The 18767-nt window shown below is 45.9% G+C and overlaps 30 non-coding genes across 30 annotated transcripts; all 30 read right to left on the bottom strand.

The window, feature by feature from the left end:
- Positions 1 to 53: 53 nt before the first annotated feature.
- On the bottom strand, positions 54 to 125 carry TRNAD-GUC (transfer RNA aspartic acid (anticodon GUC)). The gene has a single exon. It is a non-coding gene; the product is annotated as a tRNA-Asp (tRNA).
- A 711-nt stretch (positions 126 to 836) lies between these two features.
- TRNAI-AAU (transfer RNA isoleucine (anticodon AAU)) lies at positions 837 to 910 on the bottom strand. Its single transcript has one exon. It is a non-coding gene; the product is annotated as a tRNA-Ile (tRNA).
- A 209-nt stretch (positions 911 to 1119) lies between these two features.
- Positions 1120 to 1191, bottom strand: TRNAD-GUC (transfer RNA aspartic acid (anticodon GUC)). The gene has a single exon. It is a non-coding gene; the product is annotated as a tRNA-Asp (tRNA).
- A 711-nt stretch (positions 1192 to 1902) lies between these two features.
- TRNAI-AAU (transfer RNA isoleucine (anticodon AAU)) lies at positions 1903 to 1976 on the bottom strand. Its single transcript has one exon. It is a non-coding gene; the product is annotated as a tRNA-Ile (tRNA).
- Positions 1977 to 2968: 992 nt separating this feature from the next.
- TRNAI-AAU (transfer RNA isoleucine (anticodon AAU)) lies at positions 2969 to 3042 on the bottom strand. Its single transcript has one exon. It is a non-coding gene; the product is annotated as a tRNA-Ile (tRNA).
- Positions 3043 to 3251: 209 nt separating this feature from the next.
- Positions 3252 to 3323, bottom strand: TRNAD-GUC (transfer RNA aspartic acid (anticodon GUC)). Its single transcript has one exon. It is a non-coding gene; the product is annotated as a tRNA-Asp (tRNA).
- A 711-nt stretch (positions 3324 to 4034) lies between these two features.
- TRNAI-AAU (transfer RNA isoleucine (anticodon AAU)) lies at positions 4035 to 4108 on the bottom strand. The gene has a single exon. It is a non-coding gene; the product is annotated as a tRNA-Ile (tRNA).
- A 992-nt stretch (positions 4109 to 5100) lies between these two features.
- Positions 5101 to 5174, bottom strand: TRNAI-AAU (transfer RNA isoleucine (anticodon AAU)). The gene has a single exon. It is a non-coding gene; the product is annotated as a tRNA-Ile (tRNA).
- Positions 5175 to 5383: 209 nt separating this feature from the next.
- On the bottom strand, positions 5384 to 5455 carry TRNAD-GUC (transfer RNA aspartic acid (anticodon GUC)). The gene has a single exon. It is a non-coding gene; the product is annotated as a tRNA-Asp (tRNA).
- Positions 5456 to 6166: 711 nt separating this feature from the next.
- TRNAI-AAU (transfer RNA isoleucine (anticodon AAU)) lies at positions 6167 to 6240 on the bottom strand. The gene has a single exon. It is a non-coding gene; the product is annotated as a tRNA-Ile (tRNA).
- Positions 6241 to 6449: 209 nt separating this feature from the next.
- Positions 6450 to 6521, bottom strand: TRNAD-GUC (transfer RNA aspartic acid (anticodon GUC)). The gene has a single exon. It is a non-coding gene; the product is annotated as a tRNA-Asp (tRNA).
- A 711-nt stretch (positions 6522 to 7232) lies between these two features.
- TRNAI-AAU (transfer RNA isoleucine (anticodon AAU)) lies at positions 7233 to 7306 on the bottom strand. Its single transcript has one exon. It is a non-coding gene; the product is annotated as a tRNA-Ile (tRNA).
- A 992-nt stretch (positions 7307 to 8298) lies between these two features.
- TRNAI-AAU (transfer RNA isoleucine (anticodon AAU)) lies at positions 8299 to 8372 on the bottom strand. Its single transcript has one exon. It is a non-coding gene; the product is annotated as a tRNA-Ile (tRNA).
- A 992-nt stretch (positions 8373 to 9364) lies between these two features.
- Positions 9365 to 9438, bottom strand: TRNAI-AAU (transfer RNA isoleucine (anticodon AAU)). Its single transcript has one exon. It is a non-coding gene; the product is annotated as a tRNA-Ile (tRNA).
- A 209-nt stretch (positions 9439 to 9647) lies between these two features.
- On the bottom strand, positions 9648 to 9719 carry TRNAD-GUC (transfer RNA aspartic acid (anticodon GUC)). The gene has a single exon. It is a non-coding gene; the product is annotated as a tRNA-Asp (tRNA).
- A 711-nt stretch (positions 9720 to 10430) lies between these two features.
- On the bottom strand, positions 10431 to 10504 carry TRNAI-AAU (transfer RNA isoleucine (anticodon AAU)). The gene has a single exon. It is a non-coding gene; the product is annotated as a tRNA-Ile (tRNA).
- A 209-nt stretch (positions 10505 to 10713) lies between these two features.
- Positions 10714 to 10785, bottom strand: TRNAD-GUC (transfer RNA aspartic acid (anticodon GUC)). The gene has a single exon. It is a non-coding gene; the product is annotated as a tRNA-Asp (tRNA).
- Positions 10786 to 11496: 711 nt separating this feature from the next.
- Positions 11497 to 11570, bottom strand: TRNAI-AAU (transfer RNA isoleucine (anticodon AAU)). The gene has a single exon. It is a non-coding gene; the product is annotated as a tRNA-Ile (tRNA).
- A 992-nt stretch (positions 11571 to 12562) lies between these two features.
- TRNAI-AAU (transfer RNA isoleucine (anticodon AAU)) lies at positions 12563 to 12636 on the bottom strand. Its single transcript has one exon. It is a non-coding gene; the product is annotated as a tRNA-Ile (tRNA).
- A 209-nt stretch (positions 12637 to 12845) lies between these two features.
- Positions 12846 to 12917, bottom strand: TRNAD-GUC (transfer RNA aspartic acid (anticodon GUC)). The gene has a single exon. It is a non-coding gene; the product is annotated as a tRNA-Asp (tRNA).
- Positions 12918 to 13628: 711 nt separating this feature from the next.
- Positions 13629 to 13702, bottom strand: TRNAI-AAU (transfer RNA isoleucine (anticodon AAU)). The gene has a single exon. It is a non-coding gene; the product is annotated as a tRNA-Ile (tRNA).
- Positions 13703 to 13911: 209 nt separating this feature from the next.
- On the bottom strand, positions 13912 to 13983 carry TRNAD-GUC (transfer RNA aspartic acid (anticodon GUC)). Its single transcript has one exon. It is a non-coding gene; the product is annotated as a tRNA-Asp (tRNA).
- Positions 13984 to 14694: 711 nt separating this feature from the next.
- Positions 14695 to 14768, bottom strand: TRNAI-AAU (transfer RNA isoleucine (anticodon AAU)). The gene has a single exon. It is a non-coding gene; the product is annotated as a tRNA-Ile (tRNA).
- A 209-nt stretch (positions 14769 to 14977) lies between these two features.
- On the bottom strand, positions 14978 to 15049 carry TRNAD-GUC (transfer RNA aspartic acid (anticodon GUC)). Its single transcript has one exon. It is a non-coding gene; the product is annotated as a tRNA-Asp (tRNA).
- A 711-nt stretch (positions 15050 to 15760) lies between these two features.
- TRNAI-AAU (transfer RNA isoleucine (anticodon AAU)) lies at positions 15761 to 15834 on the bottom strand. Its single transcript has one exon. It is a non-coding gene; the product is annotated as a tRNA-Ile (tRNA).
- A 209-nt stretch (positions 15835 to 16043) lies between these two features.
- Positions 16044 to 16115, bottom strand: TRNAD-GUC (transfer RNA aspartic acid (anticodon GUC)). The gene has a single exon. It is a non-coding gene; the product is annotated as a tRNA-Asp (tRNA).
- Positions 16116 to 16826: 711 nt separating this feature from the next.
- TRNAI-AAU (transfer RNA isoleucine (anticodon AAU)) lies at positions 16827 to 16900 on the bottom strand. Its single transcript has one exon. It is a non-coding gene; the product is annotated as a tRNA-Ile (tRNA).
- Positions 16901 to 17109: 209 nt separating this feature from the next.
- On the bottom strand, positions 17110 to 17181 carry TRNAD-GUC (transfer RNA aspartic acid (anticodon GUC)). The gene has a single exon. It is a non-coding gene; the product is annotated as a tRNA-Asp (tRNA).
- Positions 17182 to 17892: 711 nt separating this feature from the next.
- TRNAI-AAU (transfer RNA isoleucine (anticodon AAU)) lies at positions 17893 to 17966 on the bottom strand. The gene has a single exon. It is a non-coding gene; the product is annotated as a tRNA-Ile (tRNA).
- Positions 17967 to 18175: 209 nt separating this feature from the next.
- On the bottom strand, positions 18176 to 18247 carry TRNAD-GUC (transfer RNA aspartic acid (anticodon GUC)). Its single transcript has one exon. It is a non-coding gene; the product is annotated as a tRNA-Asp (tRNA).
- Between the last annotated feature and the right edge of the window lie 520 nt (positions 18248 to 18767).

Raw genomic sequence — 18767 nt, 5'->3', positions numbered from 1 at the left:
ATTTTTTGCCATCTCGATCAGCTTCTCGTAGCAAATTCAAGAATATAAGAGGCCTCCCCGTCGGGGAATCGAACCCCGGTCTCCCGCGTGACAGGCGGGGATACTTACCACTATACTAACGAGGATTGGCTGTGTCGTCACCTCTGACATCACAGTCCGATAAAGTGCACACGTGGTATGTGACTGATCAGATGAACCACTGTTGTCCAGGCTCCTTTTTCGTTTGGGCACTTTCAGACAAGGGAGGTGAGACTGTGAAGAAAACTGCCATTTTTGGGAGAGAAAGAGCAGCCGCCCTAATGATGGCAAAGCTGTCTATAGTGTCTGGGAGCTTTTGTCAAACTCTTGCTCAGCTGACCTATAATGGCCTCATTCAGACAGCTGTATTTTCAGCACAGCATACTGACCCTAGCATGACCTAATATCAAGTCTAATAAGTTAAAGATTGCAGCAGCTACATTGATACATCACCAGAACCGCCGTCAGTGCATGGTTACGGAAACAGAACTTCCATCAGCATATGACTACATCAGCATACGAGTTCAACACAAGACCCATCATCAGTACATGAATACAGCACCAGAGCCACCATCAGCACATAAACACAGCACCAAGTTTAACACAGAGATCAATTGCAATGACTATACTATATGCTTGCTACAGGCTTTAAATAACACCACACCATAGGAACAGCTACTTCTCCAAATCAGTTAGGCATGCAATTCTACACAGAAAACACTATGAACAAAATGCGGAGTAAAAAGAAACAAGCTTCAGCATCTGCATCGACCCACCTGGGATGAAACGAGTGCACGGGACCTCTAAAAAGCTGTACTTGGCCCGTACGGGGATCGAACCCGCGACCTTGGCGTTATTAGCACCACGCTCTAACCAACTGAGCTAACCGGCCATGGGCGTGGCGTTTATCCCCTACGGAAAGAACTGGTAATAGGTATGAGCGCAATCATTCCGTTTTGGGGGGGATGGATTTATCACACATGTAGTGACTTTTGGTGGCAGTAAAGTGACAATCAAACAATAAAATATCAAAAGCTCCTGAATATGAATTTTTTGCCATCTCGATCAGCTTCTCGTAGCAAATTCAAGAATATAAGAGGCCTCCCCGTCGGGGAATCGAACCCCGGTCTCCCGCGTGACAGGCGGGGATACTTACCACTATACTAACGAGGATTGGCTGTGTCGTCACCTCTGACATCACAGTCCGATAAAGTGCACACGTGGTATGTGACTGATCAGATGAACCACTGTTGGCCAGGCTCCTTTTTCGTTTGGGCACTTTCAGACAAGGGAGGTGAGACTGTGAAGAAAACTGCCATTTTTGGGAGAGAAAGAGCAGCCGCCCTAATGATGGCAAAGCTGTCTATAGTGTCTGGGAGCTTTTGTCAAACTCTTGCTCAGCTGACCTATAATGGCCTCATTCAGACAGCTGTATTTTCAGCACAGCATACTGACCCTAGCATGACCTAATATCAAGTCTAATAAGTTAAAGATTGCAGCAGCTACATTGATACATCACCAGAACCGCCGTCAGTGCATGGTTACGGAAACAGAACTTCCATCAGCATATGACTACATCAGCATACGAGTTCAACACAAGACCCATCATCAGTACATGAATACAGCACCAGAGCCACCATCAGCACATAAACACAGCACCAAGTTTAACACAGAGATCAATTGCAATGACTATACTATATGCTTGCTACAGGCTTTAAATAACACCACACCATAGGAACAGCTACTTCTCCAAATCAGTTAGGCATGCAATTCTACACAGAAAACACTATGAACAAAATGCGGAGTAAAAAGAAACAAGCTTCAGCATCTGCATCGACCCACCTGGGATGAAACGAGTGCACGGGACCTCTAAAAAGCTGTACTTGGCCCGTACGGGGATCGAACCCGCGACCTTGGCGTTATTAGCACCACGCTCTAACCAACTGAGCTAACCGGCCATGGGCGTGGCGTTTATCCCCTACGGAAAGAACTGGTAATAGGTATGAGCGCAATCATTCCGTTTTGGGGGGGATGGATTTATCACACATGTAGTGACTTTTGGTGGCAGTAAAGTGACAATCAAACAATAAAATATCAAAAGCTCCTGAATATGAATTTTTTGCCATCTCGATCAGCTTCTCGTAGCAAATTCAAGAATATAAGAGGCCTCCCCGTCGGGGAATCGAACCCCGGTCTCCCACGTGACAGGCGGGGATACTTACCACTATACTAACGAGGATTGGCTGTGTCGTCACCTCTGACATCACAGTCCGATAAAGTGCACACGTGGTATGTGACTGATCAGATGAACCACTGTTGGCCAGGCTCCTTTTTCGTTTGGGCACTTTCAGACAAGGGAGGTGAGACTGTGAAGAAAACTGCCATTTTTGGGAGAGAAAGAGCAGCCGCCCTAATGATGGCAAAGCTGTCTATAGTGTCTGGGAGCTTTTGTCAAACTCTTGCTCAGCTGACCTATAATGGCCTCATTCAGACAGCTGTATTTTCAGCACAGCATACTGACCCTAGCATGACCTAATATCAAGTCTAATAAGTTAAAGATTGCAGCAGCTACATTGATACATCACCAGAACCGCCGTCAGTGCATGGTTACGGAAACAGAACTTCCATCAGCATATGACTACATCAGCATACGAGTTCAACACAAGACCCATCATCAGTACATGAATACAGCACCAGAGCCACCATCAGCACATAAACACAGCACCAAGTTTAACACAGAGATCAATTGCAATGACTATACTATATGCTTGCTACAGGCTTTAAATAACACCACACCATAGGAACAGCTACTTCTCCAAATCAGTTAGGCATGCAATTCTACACAGAAAACACTATGAACAAAATGCGGAGTAAAAAGAAACAAGCTTCAGCATCTGCATCGACCCACCTGGGATGAAACGAGTGCACGGGACCTCTAAAAAGCTGTACTTGGCCCGTACGGGGATCGAACCCGCGACCTTGGCGTTATTAGCACCACGCTCTAACCAACTGAGCTAACCGGCCATGGGCGTGGCGTTTATCCCCTACGGAAAGAACTGGTAATAGGTATGAGCGCAATCATTCCGTTTTGGGGGGGATGGATTTATCACACATGTAGTGACTTTTGGTGGCAGTAAAGTGACAATCAAACAATAAAATATCAAAAGCTCCTGAATATGAATTTTTTGCCATCTCGATCAGCTTCTCGTAGCAAATTCAAGAATATAAGAGGCCTCCCCGTCGGGGAATCGAACCCCGGTCTCCCGCGTGACAGGCGGGGATACTTACCACTATACTAACGAGGATTGGCTGTGTCGTCACCTCTGACATCACAGTCCGATAAAGTGCACACGTGGTATGTGACTGATCAGATGAACCACTGTTGGCCAGGCTCCTTTTTCGTTTGGGCACTTTCAGACAAGGGAGGTGAGACTGTGAAGAAAACTGCCATTTTTGGGAGAGAAAGAGCAGCCGCCCTAATGATGGCAAAGCTGTCTATAGTGTCTGGGAGCTTTTGTCAAACTCTTGCTCAGCTGACCTATAATGGCCTCATTCAGACAGCTGTATTTTCAGCACAGCATACTGACCCTAGCATGACCTAATATCAAGTCTAATAAGTTAAAGATTGCAGCAGCTACATTGATACATCACCAGAACCGCCGTCAGTGCATGGTTACGGAAACAGAACTTCCATCAGCATATGACTACATCAGCATACGAGTTCAACACAAGACCCATCATCAGTACATGAATACAGCACCAGAGCCACCATCAGCACATAAACACAGCACCAAGTTTAACACAGAGATCAATTGCAATGACTATACTATATGCTTGCTACAGGCTTTAAATAACACCACACCATAGGAACAGCTACTTCTCCAAATCAGTTAGGCATGCAATTCTACACAGAAAACACTATGAACAAAATGCGGAGTAAAAAGAAACAAGCTTCAGCATCTGCATCGACCCACCTGGGATGAAACGAGTGCACGGGACCTCTAAAAAGCTGTACTTGGCCCGTACGGGGATCGAACCCGCGACCTTGGCGTTATTAGCACCACGCTCTAACCAACTGAGCTAACCGGCCATGGGCGTGGCGTTTATCCCCTACGGAAAGAACTGGTAATAGGTATGAGCGCAATCATTCCGTTTTGGGGGGGATGGATTTATCACACATGTAGTGACTTTTGGTGGCAGTAAAGTGACAATCAAACAATAAAATATCAAAAGCTCCTGAATATGAATTTTTTGCCATCTCGATCAGCTTCTCGTAGCAAATTCAAGAATATAAGAGGCCTCCCCGTCGGGGAATCGAACCCCGGTCTCCCACGTGACAGGCGGGGATACTTACCACTATACTAACGAGGATTGGCTGTGTCGTCACCTCTGACATCACAGTCCGATAAAGTGCACACGTGGTATGTGACTGATCAGATGAACCACTGTTGGCCAGGCTCCTTTTTCGTTTGGGCACTTTCAGACAAGGGAGGTGAGACTGTGAAGAAAACTGCCATTTTTGGGAGAGAAAGAGCAGCCGCCCTAATGATGGCAAAGCTGTCTATAGTGTCTGGGAGCTTTTGTCAAACTCTTGCTCAGCTGACCTATAATGGCCTCATTCAGACAGCTGTATTTTCAGCACAGCATACTGACCCTAGCATGACCTAATATCAAGTCTAATAAGTTAAAGATTGCAGCAGCTACATTGATACATCACCAGAACCGCCGTCAGTGCATGGTTACGGAAACAGAACTTCCATCAGCATATGACTACATCAGCATACGAGTTCAACACAAGACCCATCATCAGTACATGAATACAGCACCAGAGCCACCATCAGCACATAAACACAGCACCAAGTTTAACACAGAGATCAATTGCAATGACTATACTATATGCTTGCTACAGGCTTTAAATAACACCACACCATAGGAACAGCTACTTCTCCAAATCAGTTAGGCATGCAATTCTACACAGAAAACACTATGAACAAAATGCGGAGTAAAAAGAAACAAGCTTCAGCATCTGCATCGACCCACCTGGGATGAAACGAGTGCACGGGACCTCTAAAAAGCTGTACTTGGCCCGTACGGGGATCGAACCCGCGACCTTGGCGTTATTAGCACCACGCTCTAACCAACTGAGCTAACCGGCCATGGGCGTGGCGTTTATCCCCTACGGAAAGAACTGGTAATAGGTATGAGCGCAATCATTCCGTTTTGGGGGGGATGGATTTATCACACATGTAGTGACTTTTGGTGGCAGTAAAGTGACAATCAAACAATAAAATATCAAAAGCTCCTGAATATGAATTTTTTGCCATCTCGATCAGCTTCTCGTAGCAAATTCAAGAATATAAGAGGCCTCCCCGTCGGGGAATCGAACCCCGGTCTCCCGCGTGACAGGCGGGGATACTTACCACTATACTAACGAGGATTGGCTGTGTCGTCACCACTGACATCACAGTCCGATAAAGTGCACACGTGGTATGTGACTGATCAGATGAACCACTGTTGGCCAGGCTCCTTTTTCGTTTGGGCACTTTCAGACAAGGGAGGTGAGACTGTGAAGAAAACTGCCATTTTTGGGAGAGAAAGAGCAGCCGCCCTAATGATGGCAAAGCTGTCTATAGTGTCTGGGAGCTTTTGTCAAACTCTTGCTCAGCTGACCTATAATGGCCTCATTCAGACAGCTGTATTTTCAGCACAGCATACTGACCCTAGCATGACCTAATATCAAGTCTAATAAGTTAAAGATTGCAGCAGCTACATTGATACATCACCAGAACCGCCGTCAGTGCATGGTTACGGAAACAGAACTTCCATCAGCATATGACTACATCAGCATACGAGTTCAACACAAGACCCATCATCAGTACATGAATACAGCACCAGAGCCACCATCAGCACATAAACACAGCACCAAGTTTAACACAGAGATCAATTGCAATGACTATACTATATGCTTGCTACAGGCTTTAAATAACACCACACCATAGGAACAGCTACTTCTCCAAATCAGTTAGGCATGCAATTCTACACAGAAAACACTATGAACAAAATGCGGAGTAAAAAGAAACAAGCTTCAGCATCTGCATCGACCCACCTGGGATGAAACGAGTGCACGGGACCTCTAAAAAGCTGTACTTGGCCCGTACGGGGATCGAACCCGCGACCTTGGCGTTATTAGCACCACGCTCTAACCAACTGAGCTAACCGGCCATGGGCGTGGCGTTTATCCCCTACGGAAAGAACTGGTAATAGGTATGAGCGCAATCATTCCGTTTTGGGGGGGATGGATTTATCACACATGTAGTGACTTTTGGTGGCAGTAAAGTGACAATCAAACAATAAAATATCAAAAGCTCCTGAATATGAATTTTTTGCCATCTCGATCAGCTTCTCGTAGCAAATTCAAGAATATAAGAGGCCTCCCCGTCGGGGAATCGAACCCCGGTCTCCCGCGTGACAGGCGGGGATACTTACCACTATACTAACGAGGATTGGCTGTGTCGTCACCTCTGACATCACAGTCCGATAAAGTGCACACGTGGTATGTGACTGATCAGATGAACCACTGTTGGCCAGGCTCCTTTTTCGTTTGGGCACTTTCAGACAAGGGAGGTGAGACTGTGAAGAAAACTGCCATTTTTGGGAGAGAAAGAGCAGCCGCCCTAATGATGGCAAAGCTGTCTATAGTGTCTGGGAGCTTTTGTCAAACTCTTGCTCAGCTGACCTATAATGGCCTCATTCAGACAGCTGTATTTTCAGCACAGCATACTGACCCTAGCATGACCTAATATCAAGTCTAATAAGTTAAAGATTGCAGCAGCTACATTGATACATCACCAGAACCGCCGTCAGTGCATGGTTACGGAAACAGAACTTCCATCAGCATATGACTACATCAGCATACGAGTTCAACACAAGACCCATCATCAGTACATGAATACAGCACCAGAGCCACCATCAGCACATAAACACAGCACCAAGTTTAACACAGAGATCAATTGCAATGACTATACTATATGCTTGCTACAGGCTTTAAATAACACCACACCATAGGAACAGCTACTTCTCCAAATCAGTTAGGCATGCAATTCTACACAGAAAACACTATGAACAAAATGCGGAGTAAAAAGAAACAAGCTTCAGCATCTGCATCGACCCACCTGGGATGAAACGAGTGCACGGGACCTCTAAAAAGCTGTACTTGGCCCGTACGGGGATCGAACCCGCGACCTTGGCGTTATTAGCACCACGCTCTAACCAACTGAGCTAACCGGCCATGGGCGTGGCGTTTATCCCCTACGGAAAGAACTGGTAATAGGTATGAGCGCAATCATTCCGTTTTGGGGGGGATGGATTTATCACACATGTAGTGACTTTTGGTGGCAGTAAAGTGACAATCAAACAATAAAATATCAAAAGCTCCTGAATATGAATTTTTTGCCATCTCGATCAGCTTCTCGTAGCAAATTCAAGAATATAAGAGGCCTCCCCGTCGGGGAATCGAACCCCGGTCTCCCACGTGACAGGCGGGGATACTTACCACTATACTAACGAGGATTGGCTGTGTCGTCACCTCTGACATCACAGTCCGATAAAGTGCACACGTGGTATGTGACTGATCAGATGAACCACTGTTGGCCAGGCTCCTTTTTCGTTTGGGCACTTTCAGACAAGGGAGGTGAGACTGTGAAGAAAACTGCCATTTTTGGGAGAGAAAGAGCAGCCGCCCTAATGATGGCAAAGCTGTCTATAGTGTCTGGGAGCTTTTGTCAAACTCTTGCTCAGCTGACCTATAATGGCCTCATTCAGACAGCTGTATTTTCAGCACAGCATACTGACCCTAGCATGACCTAATATCAAGTCTAATAAGTTAAAGATTGCAGCAGCTACATTGATACATCACCAGAACCGCCGTCAGTGCATGGTTACGGAAACAGAACTTCCATCAGCATATGACTACATCAGCATACGAGTTCAACACAAGACCCATCATCAGTACATGAATACAGCACCAGAGCCACCATCAGCACATAAACACAGCACCAAGTTTAACACAGAGATCAATTGCAATGACTATACTATATGCTTGCTACAGGCTTTAAATAACACCACACCATAGGAACAGCTACTTCTCCAAATCAGTTAGGCATGCAATTCTACACAGAAAACACTATGAACAAAATGCGGAGTAAAAAGAAACAAGCTTCAGCATCTGCATCGACCCACCTGGGATGAAACGAGTGCACGGGACCTCTAAAAAGCTGTACTTGGCCCGTACGGGGATCGAACCCGCGACCTTGGCGTTATTAGCACCACGCTCTAACCAACTGAGCTAACCGGCCATGGGCGTGGCGTTTATCCCCTACGGAAAGAACTGGTAATAGGTATGAGCGCAATCATTCCGTTTTGGGGGGGATGGATTTATCACACATGTAGTGACTTTTGGTGGCAGTAAAGTGACAATCAAACAATAAAATATCAAAAGCTCCTGAATATGAATTTTTTGCCATCTCGATCAGCTTCTCGTAGCAAATTCAAGAATATAAGAGGCCTCCCCGTCGGGGAATCGAACCCCGGTCTCCCACGTGACAGGCGGGGATACTTACCACTATACTAACGAGGATTGGCTGTGTCGTCACCTCTGACATCACAGTCCGATAAAGTGCACACGTGGTATGTGACTGATCAGATGAACCACTGTTGGCCAGGCTCCTTTTTCGTTTGGGCACTTTCAGACAAGGGAGGTGAGACTGTGAAGAAAACTGCCATTTTTGGGAGAGAAAGAGCAGCCGCCCTAATGATGGCAAAGCTGTCTATAGTGTCTGGGAGCTTTTGTCAAACTCTTGCTCAGCTGACCTATAATGGCCTCATTCAGACAGCTGTATTTTCAGCACAGCATACTGACCCTAGCATGACCTAATATCAAGTCTAATAAGTTAAAGATTGCAGCAGCTACATTGATACATCACCAGAACCGCCGTCAGTGCATGGTTACGGAAACAGAACTTCCATCAGCATATGACTACATCAGCATACGAGTTCAACACAAGACCCATCATCAGTACATGAATACAGCACCAGAGCCACCATCAGCACATAAACACAGCACCAAGTTTAACACAGAGATCAATTGCAATGACTATACTATATGCTTGCTACAGGCTTTAAATAACACCACACCATAGGAACAGCTACTTCTCCAAATCAGTTAGGCATGCAATTCTACACAGAAAACACTATGAACAAAATGCGGAGTAAAAAGAAACAAGCTTCAGCATCTGCATCGACCCACCTGGGATGAAACGAGTGCACGGGACCTCTAAAAAGCTGTACTTGGCCCGTACGGGGATCGAACCCGCGACCTTGGCGTTATTAGCACCACGCTCTAACCAACTGAGCTAACCGGCCATGGGCGTGGCGTTTATCCCCTACGGAAAGAACTGGTAATAGGTATGAGCGCAATCATTCCGTTTTGGGGGGGATGGATTTATCACACATGTAGTGACTTTTGGTGGCAGTAAAGTGACAATCAAACAATAAAATATCAAAAGCTCCTGAATATGAATTTTTTGCCATCTCGATCAGCTTCTCGTAGCAAATTCAAGAATATAAGAGGCCTCCCCGTCGGGGAATCGAACCCCGGTCTCCCGCGTGACAGGCGGGGATACTTACCACTATACTAACGAGGATTGGCTGTGTCGTCACCACTGACATCACAGTCCGATAAAGTGCACACGTGGTATGTGACTGATCAGATGAACCACTGTTGGCCAGGCTCCTTTTTCGTTTGGGCACTTTCAGACAAGGGAGGTGAGACTGTGAAGAAAACTGCCATTTTTGGGAGAGAAAGAGCAGCCGCCCTAATGATGGCAAAGCTGTCTATAGTGTCTGGGAGCTTTTGTCAAACTCTTGCTCAGCTGACCTATAATGGCCTCATTCAGACAGCTGTATTTTCAGCACAGCATACTGACCCTAGCATGACCTAATATCAAGTCTAATAAGTTAAAGATTGCAGCAGCTACATTGATACATCACCAGAACCGCCGTCAGTGCATGGTTACGGAAACAGAACTTCCATCAGCATATGACTACATCAGCATACGAGTTCAACACAAGACCCATCATCAGTACATGAATACAGCACCAGAGCCACCATCAGCACATAAACACAGCACCAAGTTTAACACAGAGATCAATTGCAATGACTATACTATATGCTTGCTACAGGCTTTAAATAACACCACACCATAGGAACAGCTACTTCTCCAAATCAGTTAGGCATGCAATTCTACACAGAAAACACTATGAACAAAATGCGGAGTAAAAAGAAACAAGCTTCAGCATCTGCATCGACCCACCTGGGATGAAACGAGTGCACGGGACCTCTAAAAAGCTGTACTTGGCCCGTACGGGGATCGAACCCGCGACCTTGGCGTTATTAGCACCACGCTCTAACCAACTGAGCTAACCGGCCATGGGCGTGGCGTTTATCCCCTACGGAAAGAACTGGTAATAGGTATGAGCGCAATCATTCCGTTTTGGGGGGGATGGATTTATCACACATGTAGTGACTTTTGGTGGCAGTAAAGTGACAATCAAACAATAAAATATCAAAAGCTCCTGAATATGAATTTTTTGCCATCTCGATCAGCTTCTCGTAGCAAATTCAAGAATATAAGAGGCCTCCCCGTCGGGGAATCGAACCCCGGTCTCCCGCGTGACAGGCGGGGATACTTACCACTATACTAACGAGGATTGGCTGTGTCGTCACCTCTGACATCACAGTCCGATAAAGTGCACACGTGGTATGTGACTGATCAGATGAACCACTGTTGGCCAGGCTCCTTTTTCGTTTGGGCACTTTCAGACAAGGGAGGTGAGACTGTGAAGAAAACTGCCATTTTTGGGAGAGAAAGAGCAGCCGCCCTAATGATGGCAAAGCTGTCTATAGTGTCTGGGAGCTTTTGTCAAACTCTTGCTCAGCTGACCTATAATGGCCTCATTCAGACAGCTGTATTTTCAGCACAGCATACTGACCCTAGCATGACCTAATATCAAGTCTAATAAGTTAAAGATTGCAGCAGCTACATTGATACATCACCAGAACCGCCGTCAGTGCATGGTTACGGAAACAGAACTTCCATCAGCATATGACTACATCAGCATACGAGTTCAACACAAGACCCATCATCAGTACATGAATACAGCACCAGAGCCACCATCAGCACATAAACACAGCACCAAGTTTAACACAGAGATCAATTGCAATGACTATACTATATGCTTGCTACAGGCTTTAAATAACACCACACCATAGGAACAGCTACTTCTCCAAATCAGTTAGGCATGCAATTCTACACAGAAAACACTATGAACAAAATGCGGAGTAAAAAGAAACAAGCTTCAGCATCTGCATCGACCCACCTGGGATGAAACGAGTGCACGGGACCTCTAAAAAGCTGTACTTGGCCCGTACGGGGATCGAACCCGCGACCTTGGCGTTATTAGCACCACGCTCTAACCAACTGAGCTAACCGGCCATGGGCGTGGCGTTTATCCCCTACGGAAAGAACTGGTAATAGGTATGAGCGCAATCATTCCGTTTTGGGGGGGATGGATTTATCACACATGTAGTGACTTTTGGTGGCAGTAAAGTGACAATCAAACAATAAAATATCAAAAGCTCCTGAATATGAATTTTTTGCCATCTCGATCAGCTTCTCGTAGCAAATTCAAGAATATAAGAGGCCTCCCCGTCGGGGAATCGAACCCCGGTCTCCCACGTGACAGGCGGGGATACTTACCACTATACTAACGAGGATTGGCTGTGTCGTCACCTCTGACATCACAGTCCGATAAAGTGCACACGTGGTATGTGACTGATCAGATGAACCACTGTTGGCCAGGCTCCTTTTTCGTTTGGGCACTTTCAGACAAGGGAGGTGAGACTGTGAAGAAAACTGCCATTTTTGGGAGAGAAAGAGCAGCCGCCCTAATGATGGCAAAGCTGTCTATAGTGTCTGGGAGCTTTTGTCAAACTCTTGCTCAGCTGACCTATAATGGCCTCATTCAGACAGCTGTATTTTCAGCACAGCATACTGACCCTAGCATGACCTAATATCAAGTCTAATAAGTTAAAGATTGCAGCAGCTACATTGATACATCACCAGAACCGCCGTCAGTGCATGGTTACGGAAACAGAACTTCCATCAGCATATGACTACATCAGCATACGAGTTCAACACAAGACCCATCATCAGTACATGAATACAGCACCAGAGCCACCATCAGCACATAAACACAGCACCAAGTTTAACACAGAGATCAATTGCAATGACTATACTATATGCTTGCTACAGGCTTTAAATAACACCACACCATAGGAACAGCTACTTCTCCAAATCAGTTAGGCATGCAATTCTACACAGAAAACACTATGAACAAAATGCGGAGTAAAAAGAAACAAGCTTCAGCATCTGCATCGACCCACCTGGGATGAAACGAGTGCACGGGACCTCTAAAAAGCTGTACTTGGCCCGTACGGGGATCGAACCCGCGACCTTGGCGTTATTAGCACCACGCTCTAACCAACTGAGCTAACCGGCCATGGGCGTGGCGTTTATCCCCTACGGAAAGAACTGGTAATAGGTATGAGCGCAATCATTCCGTTTTGGGGGGGATGGATTTATCACACATGTAGTGACTTTTGGTGGCAGTAAAGTGACAATCAAACAATAAAATATCAAAAGCTCCTGAATATGAATTTTTTGCCATCTCGATCAGCTTCTCGTAGCAAATTCAAGAATATAAGAGGCCTCCCCGTCGGGGAATCGAACCCCGGTCTCCCGCGTGACAGGCGGGGATACTTACCACTATACTAACGAGGATTGGCTGTGTCGTCACCTCTGACATCACAGTCCGATAAAGTGCACACGTGGTATGTGACTGATCAGATGAACCACTGTTGGCCAGGCTCCTTTTTCGTTTGGGCACTTTCAGACAAGGGAGGTGAGACTGTGAAGAAAACTGCCATTTTTGGGAGAGAAAGAGCAGCCGCCCTAATGATGGCAAAGCTGTCTATAGTGTCTGGGAGCTTTTGTCAAACTCTTGCTCAGCTGACCTATAATGGCCTCATTCAGACAGCTGTATTTTCAGCACAGCATACTGACCCTAGCATGACCTAATATCAAGTCTAATAAGTTAAAGATTGCAGCAGCTACATTGATACATCACCAGAACCGCCGTCAGTGCATGGTTACGGAAACAGAACTTCCATCAGCATATGACTACATCAGCATACGAGTTCAACACAAGACCCATCATCAGTACATGAATACAGCACCAGAGCCACCATCAGCACATAAACACAGCACCAAGTTTAACACAGAGATCAATTGCAATGACTATACTATATGCTTGCTACAGGCTTTAAATAACACCACACCATAGGAACAGCTACTTCTCCAAATCAGTTAGGCATGCAATTCTACACAGAAAACACTATGAACAAAATGCGGAGTAAAAAGAAACAAGCTTCAGCATCTGCATCGACCCACCTGGGATGAAACGAGTGCACGGGACCTCTAAAAAGCTGTACTTGGCCCGTACGGGGATCGAACCCGCGACCTTGGCGTTATTAGCACCACGCTCTAACCAACTGAGCTAACCGGCCATGGGCGTGGCGTTTATCCCCTACGGAAAGAACTGGTAATAGGTATGAGCGCAATCATTCCGTTTTGGGGGGGATGGATTTATCACACATGTAGTGACTTTTGGTGGCAGTAAAGTGACAATCAAACAATAAAATATCAAAAGCTCCTGAATATGAATTTTTTGCCATCTCGATCAGCTTCTCGTAGCAAATTCAAGAATATAAGAGGCCTCCCCGTCGGGGAATCGAACCCCGGTCTCCCGCGTGACAGGCGGGGATACTTACCACTATACTAACGAGGATTGGCTGTGTCGTCACCTCTGACATCACAGTCCGATAAAGTGCACACGTGGTATGTGACTGATCAGATGAACCACTGTTGGCCAGGCTCCTTTTTCGTTTGGGCACTTTCAGACAAGGGAGGTGAGACTGTGAAGAAAACTGCCATTTTTGGGAGAGAAAGAGCAGCCGCCCTAATGATGGCAAAGCTGTCTATAGTGTCTGGGAGCTTTTGTCAAACTCTTGCTCAGCTGACCTATAATGGCCTCATTCAGACAGCTGTATTTTCAGCACAGCATACTGACCCTAGCATGACCTAATATCAAGTCTAATAAGTTAAAGATTGCAGCAGCTACATTGATACATCACCAGAACCGCCGTCAGTGCATGGTTACGGAAACAGAACTTCCATCAGCATATGACTACATCAGCATACGAGTTCAACACAAGACCCATCATCAGTACATGAATACAGCACCAGAGCCACCATCAGCACATAAACACAGCACCAAGTTTAACACAGAGATCAATTGCAATGACTATACTATATGCTTGCTACAGGCTTTAAATAACACCACACCATAGGAACAGCTACTTCTCCAAATCAGTTAGGCATGCAATTCTACACAGAAAACACTATGAACAAAATGCGGAGTAAAAAGAAACAAGCTTCAGCATCTGCATCGACCCACCTGGGATGAAACGAGTGCACGGGACCTCTAAAAAGCTGTACTTGGCCCGTACGGGGATCGAACCCGCGACCTTGGCGTTATTAGCACCACGCTCTAACCAACTGAGCTAACCGGCCATGGGCGTGGCGTTTATCCCCTACGGAAAGAACTGGTAATAGGTATGAGCGCAATCATTCCGTTTTGGGGGGGATGGATTTATCACACATGTAGTGACTTTTGGTGGCAGTAAAGTGACAATCAAACAATAAAATATCAAAAGCTCCTGAATATGAATTTTTTGCCATCTCGATCAGCTTCTCGTAGCAAATTCAAGAATATAAGAGGCCTCCCCGTCGGGGAATCGAACCCCGGTCTCCCGCGTGACAGGCGGGGATACTTACCACTATACTAACGAGGATTGGCTGTGTCGTCACCTCTGACATCACAGTCCGATAAAGTGCACACGTGGTATGTGACTGATCAGATGAACCACTGTTGGCCAGGCTCCTTTTTCGTTTGGGCACTTTCAGACAAGGGAGGTGAGACTGTGAAGAAAACTGCCATTTTTGGGAGAGAAAGAGCAGCCGCCCTAATGATGGCAAAGCTGTCTATAGTGTCTGGGAGCTTTTGTCAAACTCTTGCTCAGCTGACCTATAATGGCCTCATTCAGACAGCTGTATTTTCAGCACAGCATACTGACCCTAGCATGACCTAATATCAAGTCTAATAAGTTAAAGATTGCAGCAGCTACATTGATACATCACCAGAACCGCCGTCAGTGCATGGTTACGGAAACAGAACTTCCATCAGCATATGACTACATCAGCATACGAGTTCAACACAAGACCCATCATCAGTACATGAATACAGCACCAGAGCCACCATCAGCACATAAACACAGCACCAAGTTTAACACAGAGATCAATTGCAATGACTATACTATATGCTTGCTACAGGCTTTAAATAACACCACACCATAGGAACAGCTACTTCTCCAAATCAGTTAGGCATGCAATTCTACACAGAAAACACTATGAACAAAATGCGGAGTAAAAAGAAACAAGCTTCAGCATCTGCATCGACCCACCTGGGATGAAACGAGTGCACGGGACCTCTAAAAAGCTGTACTTGGCCCGTACGGGGATCGAACCCGCGACCTTGGCGTTATTAGCACCACGCTCTAACCAACTGAGCTAACCGGCCATGGGCGTGGCGTTTATCCCCTACGGAAAGAACTGGTAATAGGTATGAGCGCAATCATTCCGTTTTGGGGGGGATGGATTTATCACACATGTAGTGACTTTTGGTGGCAGTAAAGTGACAATCAAACAATAAAATATCAAAAGCTCCTGAATATGAATTTTTTGCCATCTCGATCAGCTTCTCGTAGCAAATTCAAGAATATAAGAGGCCTCCCCGTCGGGGAATCGAACCCCGGTCTCCCGCGTGACAGGCGGGGATACTTACCACTATACTAACGAGGATTGGCTGTGTCGTCACCTCTGACATCACAGTCCGATAAAGTGCACACGTGGTATGTGACTGATCAGATGAACCACTGTTGGCCAGGCTCCTTTTTCGTTTGGGCACTTTCAGACAAGGGAGGTGAGACTGTGAAGAAAACTGCCATTTTTGGGAGAGAAAGAGCAGCCGCCCTAATGATGGCAAAGCTGTCTATAGTGTCTGGGAGCTTTTGTCAAACTCTTGCTCAGCTGACCTATAATGGCCTCATTCAGACAGCTGTATTTTCAGCACAGCATACTGACCCTAGCATGACCTAATATCAAGTCTAATAAGTTAAAGATTGCAGCAGCTACATTGATACATCACCAGAACCGCCGTCAGTGCATGGTTACGGAAACAGAACTTCCATCAGCATATGACTACATCAGCATACGAGTTCAACACAAGACCCATCATCAGTACATGAATACAGCACCAGAGCCACCATCAGCACATAAACACAGCACCAAGTTTAACACAGAGATCAATTGCAATGACTATACTATATGCTTGCTACAGGCTTTAAATAACACCACACCATAGGAACAGCTACTTCTCCAAATCAGTTAGGCATGCAATTCTACACAGAAAACACTATGAACAAAATGCGGAGTAAAAAGAAACAAGCTTCAGCATCTGCATCGACCCACCTGGGATGAAACGAGTGCACGGGACCTCTAAAAAGCTGTACTTGGCCCGTACGGGGATCGAACCCGCGACCTTGGCGTTATTAGCACCACGCTCTAACCAACTGAGCTAACCGGCCATGGGCGTGGCGTTTATCCCCTACGGAAAGAACTGGTAATAGGTATGAGCGCAATCATTCCGTTTTGGGGGGGATGGATTTATCACACATGTAGTGACTTTTGGTGGCAGTAAAGTGACAATCAAACAATAAAATATCAAAAGCTCCTGAATATGAATTTTTTGCCATCTCGATCAGCTTCTCGTAGCAAATTCAAGAATATAAGAGGCCTCCCCGTCGGGGAATCGAACCCCGGTCTCCCGCGTGACAGGCGGGGATACTTACCACTATACTAACGAGGATTGGCTGTGTCGTCACCTCTGACATCACAGTCCGATAAAGTGCACACGTGGTATGTGACTGATCAGATGAACCACTGTTGGCCAGGCTCCTTTTTCGTTTGGGCACTTTCAGACAAGGGAGGTGAGACTGTGAAGAAAACTGCCATTTTTGGGAGAGAAAGAGCAGCCGCCCTAATGATGGCAAAGCTGTCTATAGTGTCTGGGAGCTTTTGTCAAACTCTTGCTCAGCTGACCTATAATGGCCTCATTCAGACAGCTGTATTTTCAGCACAGCATACTGACCCTAGCATGACCTAATATCAAGTCTAATAAGTTAAAGATTGCAGCAGCTACATTGATACATCACCAGAACCGCCGTCAGTGCATGGTTACGGAAACAGAACTTCCATCAGCATATGACTACATCAGCATACGAGTTCAACACAAGACCCATCATCAGTACATGAATACAGCACCAGAGCCACCATCAGCACATAAACACAGCACCAAGTTTAACACAGAGATCAATTGCAATGACTATACTATATGCTTGCTACAGGCTTTAAATAACACCACACCATAGGAACAGCTACTTCTCCAAATCAGTTAGGCATGCAATTCTACACAGAAAACACTATGAACAAAATGCGGAGTAAAAAGAAACAAGCTTCAGCATCTGCATCGACCCACCTGGGATGAAACGAGTGCACGGGACCTCTAAAAAGCTGTACTTGGCCCGTACGGGGATCGAACCCGCGACCTTGGCGTTATTAGCACCACGCTCTAACCAACTGAGCTAACCGGCCATGGGCGTGGCGTTTATCCCCTACGGAAAGAACTGGTAATAGGTATGAGCGCAATCATTCCGTTTTGGGGGGGATGGATTTATCACACATGTAGTGACTTTTGGTGGCAGTAAAGTGACAATCAAACAATAAAATATCAAAAGCTCCTGAATATGAATTTTTTGCCATCTCGATCAGCTTCTCGTAGCAAATTCAAGAATATAAGAGGCCTCCCCGTCGGGGAATCGAACCCCGGTCTCCCGCGTGACAGGCGGGGATACTTACCACTATACTAACGAGGATTGGCTGTGTCGTCACCTCTGACATCACAGTCCGATAAAGTGCACACGTGGTATGTGACTGATCAGATGAACCACTGTTGGCCAGGCTCCTTTTTCGTTTGGGCACTTTCAGACAAGGGAGGTGAGACTGTGAAGAAAACTGCCATTTTTGGGAGAGAAAGAGCAGCCGCCCTAATGATGGCAAAGCTGTCTATAGTGTCTGGGAGCTTTTGTCAAACTCTTGCTCAGCTGACCTATAATGGCCTCATTCAGACAGCTGTATTTTCAGCACAGCATACTGACCCTAGCATGACCTAATATCAAGTCTAATAAGTTAAAGATTGCAGCAGCTACATTGATACATCACCAGAACCGCCGTCAGTGCATGGTTACGGAAACAGAACTTCCATCAGCATATGACTACATCAGCATACGAGTTCAACACAAGACCCATCATCAGTACATGAATACAGCACCAGAGCCACCATCAGCACATAAACACAGCACCAAGTTTAACACAGAGATCAATTGCAATGACTAT

Source organism: Ranitomeya variabilis, unplaced genomic scaffold, assembly GCF_051348905.1.
Source record: "Ranitomeya variabilis isolate aRanVar5 unplaced genomic scaffold, aRanVar5.hap1 Scaffold_79, whole genome shotgun sequence".
Classification (NCBI taxonomy): Eukaryota; Metazoa; Chordata; class Amphibia; order Anura; family Dendrobatidae; genus Ranitomeya; species Ranitomeya variabilis.
Note: the sequence above shows the minus strand (reverse complement) of the source record. Positions and strands in the feature narration are given on the sequence as shown.